Below are 13285 nucleotides of genomic sequence, written 5' to 3' on the forward strand. Positions count from 1 at the left end.
GCCGCAGCCAACGGCCGCAGCCAACGGCCGGCGGGCCGCGGCGCGCGGCCGGGGCCGGGCAGCCGCGCGCCGGCGGAGCCGTTGCCTCCCCTCCCGCCCGCCGCCTGCAGCGGCCGCTGACCATGGCCGGGCGGGCGGGCGGGCGGCGGGGAGCCGCCCCCCCAGCTCCGGCGGCCGCCACTGCCTCCTGCCGCGCCGCCGACCAGCCGCCCGCCGCTGCCTCTTGAGTAATACGAGGGAAGCCTCCGCCGCCGGGAGCGGATGGGGACTTGGGTGGCCGCGGTCAAAGGGAACGGTGGGTTTCGCTGCGCGCATCCGCTGACGGAGTGGGGGGGGGGGGAAGGAGGGGGGGAAGAAGATTTTGTGCTCCCTCCGCGCCCGCCCGCGCCGGAGCAGGCGGGAGCGACGGGCCGGGGGACGCCGTGTGGGGGCCGCGGCGGCGACCACCGAGGGGGGGCCCCCGCCACGGGTGGCGGCGCCTCCCCCCACTCTCCCCCGCGCACTTCGCGCCGCCGTCGCTGCGGCGCCTCTCGCCGCCGCCAGGTGGCGCCGCCGGGCGGCGCAGGGGCTGCCGCGGGCGCGCTGTGCCGCGGGGACGGCAGCGGCGGAGCGGTGCGGGGCGGAGCGCAGCGCAGCGCAGCGCTGGTGGCTGCTTTCCCCCTGCCGCCGGCGCGGTTTCGCGAAGGGGACACGGAGCGCCTTATGCGTGCGCAGGCGGCTGCTGCCGAGCGGAGGCCGCGGCGATTGCCAAGTTTAGCTGTAGGTTTGTTTGCTGCCGGTGAAATTAGGCGTTTGGATGATCTGCACCAAAAAAAAAAAAAAAAGGACGTTTCATTGCATGCGTGCAAAGGCGTGCGTAGGTGTGTGTGGTAGCGTTATGAGCGCTGCACACGTTAGCATGTAAATCAAAGAGGCGTTACGCGCACATGAACGCAAAAAGTGTATCCTGTGCGGCGCACAGCGCGGGTTGCAATCTGGCTTTCAGTGAAATGCAATGCTAAGATGCTGCTGTGCTTTCATAGGTTTTCATGTGTGAGTCTAAACATAACAGAGTGAAGAAGCCTCTACAGGTGATGTGTGAATTATGTCTTCAGCAGACCTCTGTCAACTTGTATCTTAACCTCCAAACATGCTGAACCCAAGAACAGTTGTAAAGAATCACCTTTTGTTTAATGATCAGCCTTCCCCAAAGGTGTTCTCTTCTCTCTGCAGATGTAATAGGAGAGCCTCTCTCGAATGCTTTTTCCTGAGGCCTAGATAAGCAAGCTCTGATATTTCAATGAGAGACAAGTTATCTGTGTGAACCACAGCTCTTGTTCGTTTAGATACAAACAGGTAGCGTGCTTGACCTTGTAGAAGGTTTTGGAAAGTTTCTCGGTGGGACAAAGTGCCTACTTTTAATATTAAAGAGTCTGAAATTCTTGTTTTGATGCAAAACCAATCGATTCAATGGCTGACAGTTTTCAAAGGTTTTAGATTGAGCTCCAAGATACTATTAGTCAAGAGAAGAACACAAAACCAGTCAATTTTTATTAATATTATTTAAAACATTTCTAATATCCCTTATGAAATACATGATGATAGGTGAAATAAAAAGAACTCATAGATTTCCATTAGGGATGTTTTACAGAAGTTTCTTATGACCTCACTATTTTTGAAAATCATGTTTACTTTGAATTCATAACTCTGTGGTTTGACTATATGGCATTTTATGTATATATAGTTGCATTTTTAAGCTCTATCATATTTATATATTTAGCACTTGTCTGTGTTTCTATATTTCTGTGTCACACACACCCACATACACCACACCCACCCCTGCCACACCCCCCTTTTTATTTCTATAAAAAACCCACTATTTTAAATAACCTCAGCAGCTAGCTTGAGCTTAACTCTTTCAATGAAATCATTTTGGAAGCGTTGACATTTCAAAAACCTGAAATAGTGTTAAAAACTATGATGTAAAAGTGAATAGTGCACACATGTTGCATTTGAGTTATCCTGGTCCTGTGGTAATGAGATATTGAAAAGTATAATGAATAGAAAATTTGATTTAATAAAATCTTACTTTCAACTTGTTAGGCTGCTATATTATTTTGGTAGCACACATGAGGTTTAAATATTGATTAGTTTAGAACTATCTTGCTACTGTTCTGTTCATTCATATTCTGATTAACATTACATTTTTACTGAAGTACCTGTACTTAAAGTTCTGTAGAGTTTTGCAGAATATTTTTTGCAATATGCATGAATCGCATGAGAGGGCACAGCTCTATATTCCTTACTCAGAGCTGCTGTTTGAATGGAGACTACATAGTCTGAACGTGTTCATTACAATGGAAGTTGTATTTGAATATCTGAGTTGAAATTGTGATTATAATCCTGAGAGTGAGAAAGTCAAACAATTAATGTTGCTAAATTTGTGGGAAACAAAGTAGTCTTTGTTACTATCAAAATGTGGTGCCTTTTGCTAATTTAGCTTTCTCTTACCCTTTCAGTAAACCAAAAGATCATAAAAAACCTTTAAACTGAAAAACTCTGGGGGAAAGTTGGGAATAACTTTTTTTAATCCTCATAGGGAATACAAATAAAAAGAGGGAAGGTGAATGAGGGTGGAACTGCAGAAAAGATAGGTAAACAAAAGGATATGTCAAGTACCTAGATTATTGCTACACCAACTGGTAACTGTAATATATCTACCCTTTATCTATATTGATTCATTCAATAAAAGTAACAGGAACAGCTCATCCAGAACAGGGAATCAGACATTACAGAGAAAAAGAAACATGGTGGTAACAAAGTCATAGGTGGAATATATGGGAAGTGAAGGATACATATGGTTTAGGAAAGAGAGAAACAAAGGTAGAATATTTGCATATTAATACACCAAAGACTGTTAAGAAATAAAGACTATTAAGCAATAGTGCAATAACAACATGAAATTTGATGGCAAGGATGAAATAGAGTCTACTAGAATGAAAATTATTGTGAAAAGGATGGGAAAAAAGCTTCATAGGAATGACATCTATTTTGAATCTCTTGGTAGAGAGTTGATATGGCTAGTAATCCTTACAAATACTGGGAAAAAAAGAAAGAATGGAAATTGTGTGATTATACACATTATTTGTGTGATTACCCACAGGCAAGTATCAGAAAAAAAATTTCAACTAATGACATTGGGGACCATATGAATTTGGGCATGACAGAAGATAGCTTCTTTTGTGAAACAAACACTGAGCTGATAGGAAAAACTACTAGTTTTTCCGGCAGGAAAAAATGATGATAGAAAATAAACTTAGATCCAGTGATTTTAAGTTCATATTAAATAGCAAAACAGAAAAATGCAGATCCATGGCTGCAGTCCAATATTTTAGAGAGGCAAACTCTGAGAAATAAAAAAAAGATTAGTGAGATGGCCTGGTGTGAGGAGCACCAGAATTCAGTGAAGACATGATATTATTTTAAGTAAAGAACGTAAAAGCTATTTTGCGTTTACATTTCAAGCAAATGGAAAAAAATAGAATGAAAAAAAATTCCCTGAACATAAAAACCTTAAGCAGGTTATTAAGAGTAAGCATAAAACCTATAAAGAAAGAAAGAAGATATTGATTAGAAGGACAAATCGCCATCAATGATTAGTAGGTATAAAAACAATCTGAGAATGGTCAGAAACCTTGTTAAACTGAAACTTGCACAGCAAACTGAGACATAGTAAAAAGTTCTTAAACCCTGTAAGTAAAATGAGAACAGAAGAAGTAGGGCACTGATTATTAAAGATAGGGTGGACAGTAAGAGTAAACTATGAATGGACTAAATAATAATAGAATATATTGCCTCTGTTTTTGGTAAGACTATATGTTTTGATACATAATGAAAGTGAAAATAGGAGAGTAGAAATCACACCATCAGCTTATCTGGTGGTACCCATGTGGGAAAAGTGTTTGGCCTAGATGATCTCCATCCTAGAGTGCTGGAAGGATCAACACATGAAATTGCAGGTGCAGAAGTAAAGATGTGAAATGTTTGAACTCAGATAAATACAAGAATTATAAAATTTCTGAGGAGCTTAATAAAGGGGACACTTCATAACATTGAGAGGGGAGTTATATGAATGGGTAGAAGTCACTTGTTGACCAATTTTGAGACCAGTGCTGTGTAGTATACTTATCACCGACCTCGGGTAAGTTGGTCTGAACAGATATGTGTGTGTTTGGGTGTGTGTATGGGTCCATCCATCCAGATAAACACATATATACACACAAATAAATATACCGTATAAGCACAAAGCAAAATATAAACACTCAATAATTTAGTATAGAATAATAATTACTGAATTGTCATCAATGTTTTAACACTTCAATATTTATAAATTTCATATATAATTATATATAAAATGTATATGTGATCTGGATGGATGGGAATTAAGTGAAATAATACAAACTGCAAGGTCATGAATGAAAACTTTTGCTATAAACTGGGATGAAATAATTTTAAACAAAATTATAAAAATCTGAAAGTGCTGGACAATCTGAAAATGACTATGAGTTCCCATTATAATTCAAGTACAGATACAATGGAACAAGTGTGATGTGATTCTATGCTGTATTAGGCAGGATTGCCTTAATAGGTGGGAAGGCATTAATACTGTTGTACAGGACTGAACTATGAATGCTTTTTCATGAGTTCTTGTATTGTGCATAGTTCTGGTCATACATTCAAAGAAGATCTTAAAATGGAATTTAAAGATCAGAAAGAAAGTAGGATAATTAGGGAATGGAAAATGTGTCTTCAGAAGAGAAATTAAAAAAAAAAAAAAAAAAGAAAGGAAGAAAAAGAAAGAAAGAAGGAGACTCCAGACTTCTCATACTGAGCCAAATAGATGTTGAAAGGGTATGTGACTCCTTACAAATGCATTTTGAATTAAATACTAAAAAGAGACAAAAAATGTTTGAATTGAAGAGTGATGCTGGCATACCATCAAACGCTTTTGTATTGATTGTGCATAAGCTTGGCCTAGAAATGAGAAGATATTTACTGACCACGTGAGAAGTGAGATACTGGAAAAGTCTTGCAAATAGGTAATCAGGCCAACAAACCAATATTGTTTGAAGATGGAACTTGAAAAGCTCATAGAAAACATAGTGTAATTGAATGGGACAATTACTGGAGAAAAGTTACATTTGTGCTGAGTTGGGAAAGAATGGGCTTTTTGAAGGAGATCGAGTATGGCTGTTTTACCTTTATATTGTATTCTCTGCCTCAGGTTTTACTTTGGGCTCTCAGGTCAGGAAGGATTTTTTCCCCCTCATTGTCTAGTTTGGCTCCAATATTTTGTTAATTTCTTTCATCCTTGTTTTTTTTATTTGCCTTTATATTGCAAGATGTTTTAATTCCTAGAATACTCTGCAAACTTTTTTTTATTGTCTTCCTGTTGCAGGGGCCTGGCTAGAGCATTGGCAGTGTCCCTGTTTCCTCACCTCTCCCCTTTTTCCTTTTTCCCCAAGGAACATTAGACATGTGACTTTTGGTCTTTTACTACAGGACCTAAGATTTTACTTCAGTATTGGGAAGTGTGTAGTATCATCTGGAGTAAATATTCTGTGGACTATTTTTAAAATACTTATGTAGTATATGATTATCCACAACTATGGAGGATTTATAAATCCAGCCAGTCCCTTCCAGCTCTGTAACCTTATGCTATTTGATACTATTTCTTACAAAAATCATATTTAACTCAGTTCTATTCTCCTAAAGTTAATAGCTAAGCTTTACAGCACTTTGAATAGAACATATATTAAGAGAGGTATAGGAAAAGATCTCTCTAAAATTTCCTAAACAGTTCTATCTTTATACTTTAGATCTGACTTTTCATCTCCCTTATCTCCTTGCTATACTTATGGTTATCACATAATTAAATTGGTATTAAATCAAATATGTCTAACATCAGGTATCTAAATCTATCTATAATAACTGAAATAAAAGATTCTGATTTCAGGTGGATCTGAACACTTCCTCTGAGGTAGCTTCTTAGTTTTTCCTGTTGAAAAGTTAGAATGTGAATTATAGAGAGATTTATTCATATGCCTGCACATAGAGATAACCCTAAGACAGAAATTTATTAGATTTTACTACACTTTAATTTTCTTCCAGTGAAACAGATTTAACAGGAGCAACTCACAGAGAGTTGCCTAGTGTCTTCTATCCTGATGGTTAAAACACTCATTTGAATGAGCTGGGTTCAAATCCTCGCTCCAGATGAGTCAGCAGAAATTTGATTGTGCTGCGTACCCTGTCCACCAGACCCAGCGACTGTTCTGCCTTATCCCTGCTGTCCTTGGGGCATTTAGGCCTCCCTTGAGATTTTCTATCACGTTGGCCTCCCAGGCAAAACAAGCAGGGGAAGTCTGGGATTGAAAATCAGTGATGATGTGTGAATTAGACTTCCAAGATGCTCAGTAGTAACAGCACTAAAGTGATTTCCTGATGTCTAGGGAAAAAATAAGAGTTCAGTTGAATTTACTGGCATTAAAATGTATAGCAAGGAGTATAGGCTCTTGAGCTATGTGAAGGTACTCAGCAGAAACTTCGACACTCTCAGTCGTTTCTGAATTGGCTCTAGGCACTTCACATGCTAGGTAGGAGCATAGGTCTCTTTGAAAACTTAGCCCTGTGTGACTGTGTTTGGATAAAGGTGCTTAGCTTTAGATTTAAAAATGTTAATAATCTTTCCTGAGAATAATCTGTTCTATTTTCCTTTTTTTGGAAGCAATATTTAAGACAATCTATCTGCACACACAGTAATTTATGGAAATGACAAAACTAAAACCCCAAACTCATTTCTAAAAGTAAAATCCAGTCATATGGATTTCAACACTGTATGTGTAAACATGCATTTACAAAACAGAAACAGAATGCATGTTAGTTTCACGTATTTATATATACATATTTGCTTAATAGCATAGACTAGGCTGATTGTTAATGAGAATTTTGTCTTTACTTAAAAAAATGCAAAGCTTTGTTTACATAGTAATTTTTAAATCAATCTATTATTTAACCATTCTGCGTAATACATACTGTAACTATGCTATGTTGCATTAAAAGCAAGCGAGGAATGTTTATTTGATTTTTTAAGGGGACTCATTCTAGTAAGAAAGCAGAAGCCTTACACTGAATACAAGTTGCATGTTCTGAGTATTCAGCATAATGTTCTGGATTTCACACCACTTGGTGACCCTTCCATTTCTGCTGGCTGCGAAGTTATCATCAGTTACTGCCACTAGGTGTCCCTATATGCACCTGTGCGGGAAACTGCTAATGAAAATATTAACTAAAGAAGAAAAAGAGAAATTGAGCAGGAGGAGTAGAAAACATGATAGTAAACTTTCTTCATGATTTTTAGAGTTCTGTTTGACACCTGTCTTGTGCATTACAGAAGAGAACACATTAATAGATTCACGGCTGTGCCATCAGATTTCAAAATGAACTTTTTAAAAGATTGGATATTAGTGTAGGCTTTCACATACTAGGTGGTTATATACTTCAAATGGAGAGAAGACAAAACCTCTTAAAAACATGTCACAACGTTTTCTATTTAGTAATTTTATTGCAATATAATTTTTAAAAATATTTATTCATATGATTCCATATAAAACATTTCAAATAATGAAATCTTTTTATTAATTATACATATCTAAGACTGTTGGAGAAATATTTGTGTACTGTGACTAGCTTCTCTACAATATCCTGATGTATGAGATCTTTCAAGAGTTAATGGCCTTCGGTGGATCGTACAGCCATCTGACTCTTACATTTAATCTTTAAATAGATGGCTAGTAATATAAAATAGTTTTTTTATACCATAATTGTTTTGATAGTCAAGTTGTTACTAATGTTATGTGAACAATCTATTACTAGGCCAGTTGTTACATAACCGAACTCAACTACCATTATGACATAAAAGCTTTTTCTTTTTTTTTTTAATTTCTGGAAACAAAGGAAAAGTGCAAAGAGCTATGAAGGGTATTCTGTCAGCTATAGTAAGCAATTGAATAGTCACCTCAGAGAATTAAAAATAATTTTCTGTACCATCAAAAGGCAGCGTGTAGAACACCAAGAGCTGGATTATACTGATATTGTCTGGAAGGCGGAACCAGGAGTACTTGGGTAGTGCCTTCACTTTTTCAAAATATAAGCCTTTGCTTCAAAAAATAGGCTTCCATCATTCTCAATATTGTGCAAAACTTGACTATAGAAAAGCTGTCCTGAATCTGCAGTCAATAATCCCCAAACTGTAATTCTGAGCCTGTTTCTTTTGACTTTATAGAGAACAGTAATTCAACTTTTGGAAATGTCACCACTGTTAAATGTTTCACTGCTAGTCAATTGTATCAGACATAGCCTAACAATTTGGGAGCAGTGAAAAAGGTCTTATTTTGAAAGTATTTACTAAGTCAGCACTATTTTGTTGGAATGTCTCTGTTGGTTTTAAGACAACCAACCTCTTGGTGTAAAATTGCAGTTCACAGTCTTTTAAAAGGGCAAGATTATCACAAGTCCACTGCATTGATGACTCATATGAGTTGATGAACACGTTGATGAACTGCAGCTTGTTATTCTTACTTATCCTTGTCTACTTTACATTGTTGGTTCTCCTTTGATGTAAACTGACTGCTGAAAGTCAAAGTGAAAACAAGTGTCAGACCAGATCTGAGAATCTGGCATTGGATTTGAATTTTCACTGAAGTATTAACTTAAAGTTAAATTTCAGAAAGTCCCGTCTCTGAGTCCTCCAGTGTATCTGACCAGCTGACAAGACTGAATGTTGGCAGATCAAGAAAGATAAGAGAGAAATTTATTCCAAAACTGAAAATCCTTCTTAAAGATAGCATGATATGGTCCTGAATTCTCTAAACTGTAGGGTGAGAGCAAGTTAGCTTGAGCATCTTTATTGGTTAAAGTTTAGATGGTACTGCATAAAAAGAGCAAACGGATTGGCTTTTTCTTTCTTTATTCTATTAACTTTTTAATTATTGTAACTGGTAATCGGTTCAAAATTTCAATATAGTAGGCAATAGAAGCAAGAAAATTGCTGCTTCACTGTTCAAAAGGAAGAAACAGAACATGATTTGTGAGGAAACAAGGAATTTTAAGCATTATTATAGTCCAGTGGAAAACACGAGCAGCAATCTATTTGTCTTTGCTATCATTAAAAAAAAAACTCCCCCCAAAAAACTGAATAATAACAATGCTTTCTATATCATTTATTAGTTGAAGTGAAAAATAGTAGTGATATATGTAATAAAAGCTTCTATGATACTTATATTGTCTCTATATGCCTGGCAAGACATTATAAAAATATGATATACTGAATAAAAGGGAAAAAAATTATCATCATAAATATATGACATACCTTAGTCAGAGATATCAAAATGCCCTGTAAACATTATTTAAGTCTTATCCTATCTCTAGTTATACCATGCTATGCCCCCTTTCACATGCTCTATAAAAGAGAAATAGAGTTATAGGCAGTCTTCAGAGGAAAAATTGCTGATGAGCAATTTAGTTCTGCATGGAAGTGGTATGAAATTTATGTTTTAATGTAATTTCAGCTCTAGATTTTTATATATGTCACCGTGGAATGTGAACAACCTACAAAGCTTAAGCAGAAAGCTACATAGGATTTTACTGGGTTTATCACTATTACAGAAATACCTAGAAGCTGTAGCTGGCATTTGGATTACATTCCATTACACATCTCTGATCAGATAGTAGTGATACATATTGGCATAAAATTTTACTGTCTATGACTTAAAAAAAAAAAAAAAAGGTGTAAGTCAGGGAGCCAATTATTGAAATCCAGTGGTAAATGACTAGTGTGAAGTTACTTAACGCCACTTAGCTTCCTGGAAATTTGCAGCCAAAGTAGAAAAAAACGAATAAAGGAGGAGTGAAAGGAAACATCATCCACAGTCTTCATTTGAGGAACTGAAGCAAAATGAGATCAGTTAACTGAAATATTGCATATGGAATAAGGAATGCTTTACTGAATGAATTCAATTCATTTCTCAGAACTCCCTCTCCAATATCTCAACTAAAAAAATGAATCTAACTCTTAATATAGTGAAGTATGGGAAATGCTTAGCATCCTTTTATGTCTTACTTCAATTCATTTTTTTTAACCTAAATGTATTGATGAAATGAATGGCAGTAGGGAATCTTAATAAATAGTAATATCAGTACCTAAATCATGAAGCCTATCTTGCCTAAGATAACAAGAAGGCTGCATAGGTTCTGCAAGCTCTAAGCCTCATTAGGAAGCTATCTTTCATTACAAAATGATACCTACTTCTAAAACATATCTAAGCAATATCAAATGATTTTCTATTTATTTTATGTGGTATTTCTATATTCCAAATATTTTTATATTTCTATATATTTTATATTTATCAAGCTATTTTCTTAGCTTTGTCCAATACAACATTATTTTTAAAAGGCAGACAAGAACATGTACCATGTTTTGAAATAATCTAACTAATTTTAGGCAACTACCCATGATGTCTAAATTAGGGCTAATTCATCTTAAATACTGTCCGATAGATAACAAAGTGAGGTGACTGTTTCCAAAGGATGATTCAACACACGTGACCTGAATTCTGCTCTAGGTAATTGTCCCTCTCTCCTGATTGCAGGGCCATTATGCATTTAGCCTACGTGCCCTACCTAGGTAGATACCTACCAAAATACCTGCCTAGATACCTAAAATCTAGTGGGCTTGATATATGCTTTGCAAATAGTCATTGAATATATTAAATACAAAAATAACTAAATATAACTCTAAAGTTATTCAGACATATTTACACTTTATGCTGTCCATAGTCTTATTGACCTGGATGGGACTTTGGGGGAAATGCAGTGCTGCTCATTATGGGGCAGATATTGTAACAAAATTCAGGCTTACATTAGCAAAAGCACTTTTCAAAAGATAAGATAATATTAAAGAAAATGTGTAAAGTTCTTTTTTTCAAAAAGCAGTTCATATAGTTGCTAGCAAATGCCCCCCCCCAAAAATTTCTATACACAAACTAAGTTTATTTTATGTAGCTATACTTGTGTACTACTTATGTAGCTATACTATAACATTTATTTTTCTTTTGCTATCCTTTTAAATAGATGAAGATGAACATAGGTATTGCGGACCATTGCTGTTAGTGTTAGTGATGTGTTAGCAGACCTGTGTAGCCAGGAGTGGTTTTGTTTCTTTCTTTTTCTGGTTATTATGCATCAGCTAAAATATCATGTAGTTACCATAACAGGAAATCAAACTCCCTGCTTAGTACCTGCATTTCCTTAACATAGCAGTAGTATTTTGGAAACAAATGTTATTTAATGAAAAGTTTTCTGATGAGGGCGTATTTCACTGTTTTTTAATATTCTAAAACTTGATTTTTTTTTGTTTCCATACAGTTTTAATAGAGTCCAATGGTTAACACTTACATCAGAGATAAGCCAGAATAGATGTCATTGTTGCACTGAAAGAACAACATCAAAAAAACATAAAGATGTCGTCAACAGTCTAGCTGATGAAAGTTACAAATATGGCTAGATATTCAGAACAATGATTACCATGTGATTTATCAGTTATGACTACTGGCTGTGACATAATTTAATTTGCTACACTAATACTCAGAATGCTTGTTTAAAATTTACATAGTTTATTTTCTATTTCTGCTTTTGATAAAAACTGATTTAATTGAAGTTACATGTCCCTTAGAAATCTTCTTTCCATATTCTTAGCTAGAGGAGTCTAGCACCAACCCAAAAAACTTTCTGATCCTTGTGGGTGTCACAAGTATGGGGCCCCTGGTTATACATCATATGTTGCTGCTTACAGCATACTCTTAAATTAAGAGTATATTTTAAAATATCATATAGAGTACTTTATATAGAGTAAGCAGTAATGATAAATATTTTCATCTTGAGAAAAGACCTCTATATTATGGATTCATGCTGCATTTTCATATAGTAATCGAATAGTAAATTAATAGTCTCTTATGTTTATCAAATGCTATTTGAAGTGGCTCTGTCTGGTTTTGGTTTCTTTTTCTAATCTTTACTAAATTACTGGTAGAATATTTTAATAATATTAATATCTTCAGATTTTGAGGCATAATTATCACTACAATTGCTTTTTCTAATTAAATTATTTTTGAGTTTTCACCTAGGTTTTCCTATGTAAATTTTGTATCATTCTGGACCAAATTGTGATACTCTGGGTAGCACTCTACTCCACTGGAACTACTCATCCTGAAAAATGTGAGCCCCACTAACAAAATCTGTGAACACAGATGCTTCATTTTCCTTTTTGGTATTTCTCCAGCAAAAGCTCATATTTTTACTCCTTCAAAGTAGTCATAATAGGTGACTTTCACCCCACATCCCAAATTCCATTCATGATAATATTGCGCCACATACCTATAGAGTAAGATTTAAACCTGCATTGTTTGCTGGTTCCTCATTCACAAGTCAATTTCTCTTTCTGCTTTCTACGCTGTAAAACTTAATGGTGGTAGATGTTCAAACCAGTAACACCGAACTTTTAAGCTCTCCTAAACTAAGGAAAACCTTTTTTCATTGTTTTTATATAATTCTCTTCTACTTTTGCAAGTAGGAATAAAATTTATGTGACTGAAATATACTCATAAGAAATACCTCTATAGGTACCATACACCTTCTATTCATTTCACCAGCTGCATGCTTACAAAAGTTATTTATTATCTGGAATACTCTTCCACTATGGATATGATCCTTTCAATAGTTTTCATGAATTAAACCATTAATTCAAATTATTTCTTAATTTACAGAGTTCCAGTACTTTAGAGAGCATTTGCTTTGATATCCGACATGCACATTAGATAAATTAGCACCCTAGCAATTGCATGTTGTGGTGTTTATTATTATCATTATTGCTCACTCTCTTTTTATGATGTAAGTTTCGACAAAAGTTAGTTAGATAACAATAGGGTACAGACAAAATTAGAACTTAAATGAACTAAAAAATACAACATTAAATAATAGTTTCAGCTAAACCTGGGAATAAATTCAGGGACTTGCACACTAAAAAGGGGCTGAGGTGAACTTTAAGTAAGTTATAATTCAAAACAGTTCTGCTCCGAAAAACTCTTCTCTGACACCTAACCCTGAAGAGGCAGCAAATCACTAGTGTGGGAGGCTAGCTTTTCTTACTGCAGAAATTCAAGCACAGCAAATAGGTACCTGAGCCTGTTTT

The 13285-nt window shown here is 36.3% G+C and overlaps 1 long non-coding RNA gene across 4 annotated transcripts in view; it reads left to right on the plus strand.

The window, feature by feature from the left end:
• The first annotated feature begins 166 nt into the window (after positions 1 to 166).
• LOC104149190 (uncharacterized) overlaps positions 167 to 13285 on the plus strand; it is a 47040-nt gene continuing 33921 nt past the window's right edge. For 3 of the 4 annotated variants that reach the window (XR_011138180.1, XR_011138183.1, XR_011138182.1), the window contains exon 1: positions 167 to 295. This is a non-coding gene — a long non-coding RNA (uncharacterized lncRNA). Of the gene's footprint in view, positions 296 to 12181; positions 12313 to 13285 lie in introns of those variants that run through there. The other variant, XR_011138175.1, reaches the window with a different exon arrangement.

This window comes from Struthio camelus, chromosome 1 (assembly GCF_040807025.1).
Source record: "Struthio camelus isolate bStrCam1 chromosome 1, bStrCam1.hap1, whole genome shotgun sequence".
In the NCBI taxonomy this organism is placed as follows: domain Eukaryota; kingdom Metazoa; phylum Chordata; class Aves; order Struthioniformes; family Struthionidae; genus Struthio; species Struthio camelus.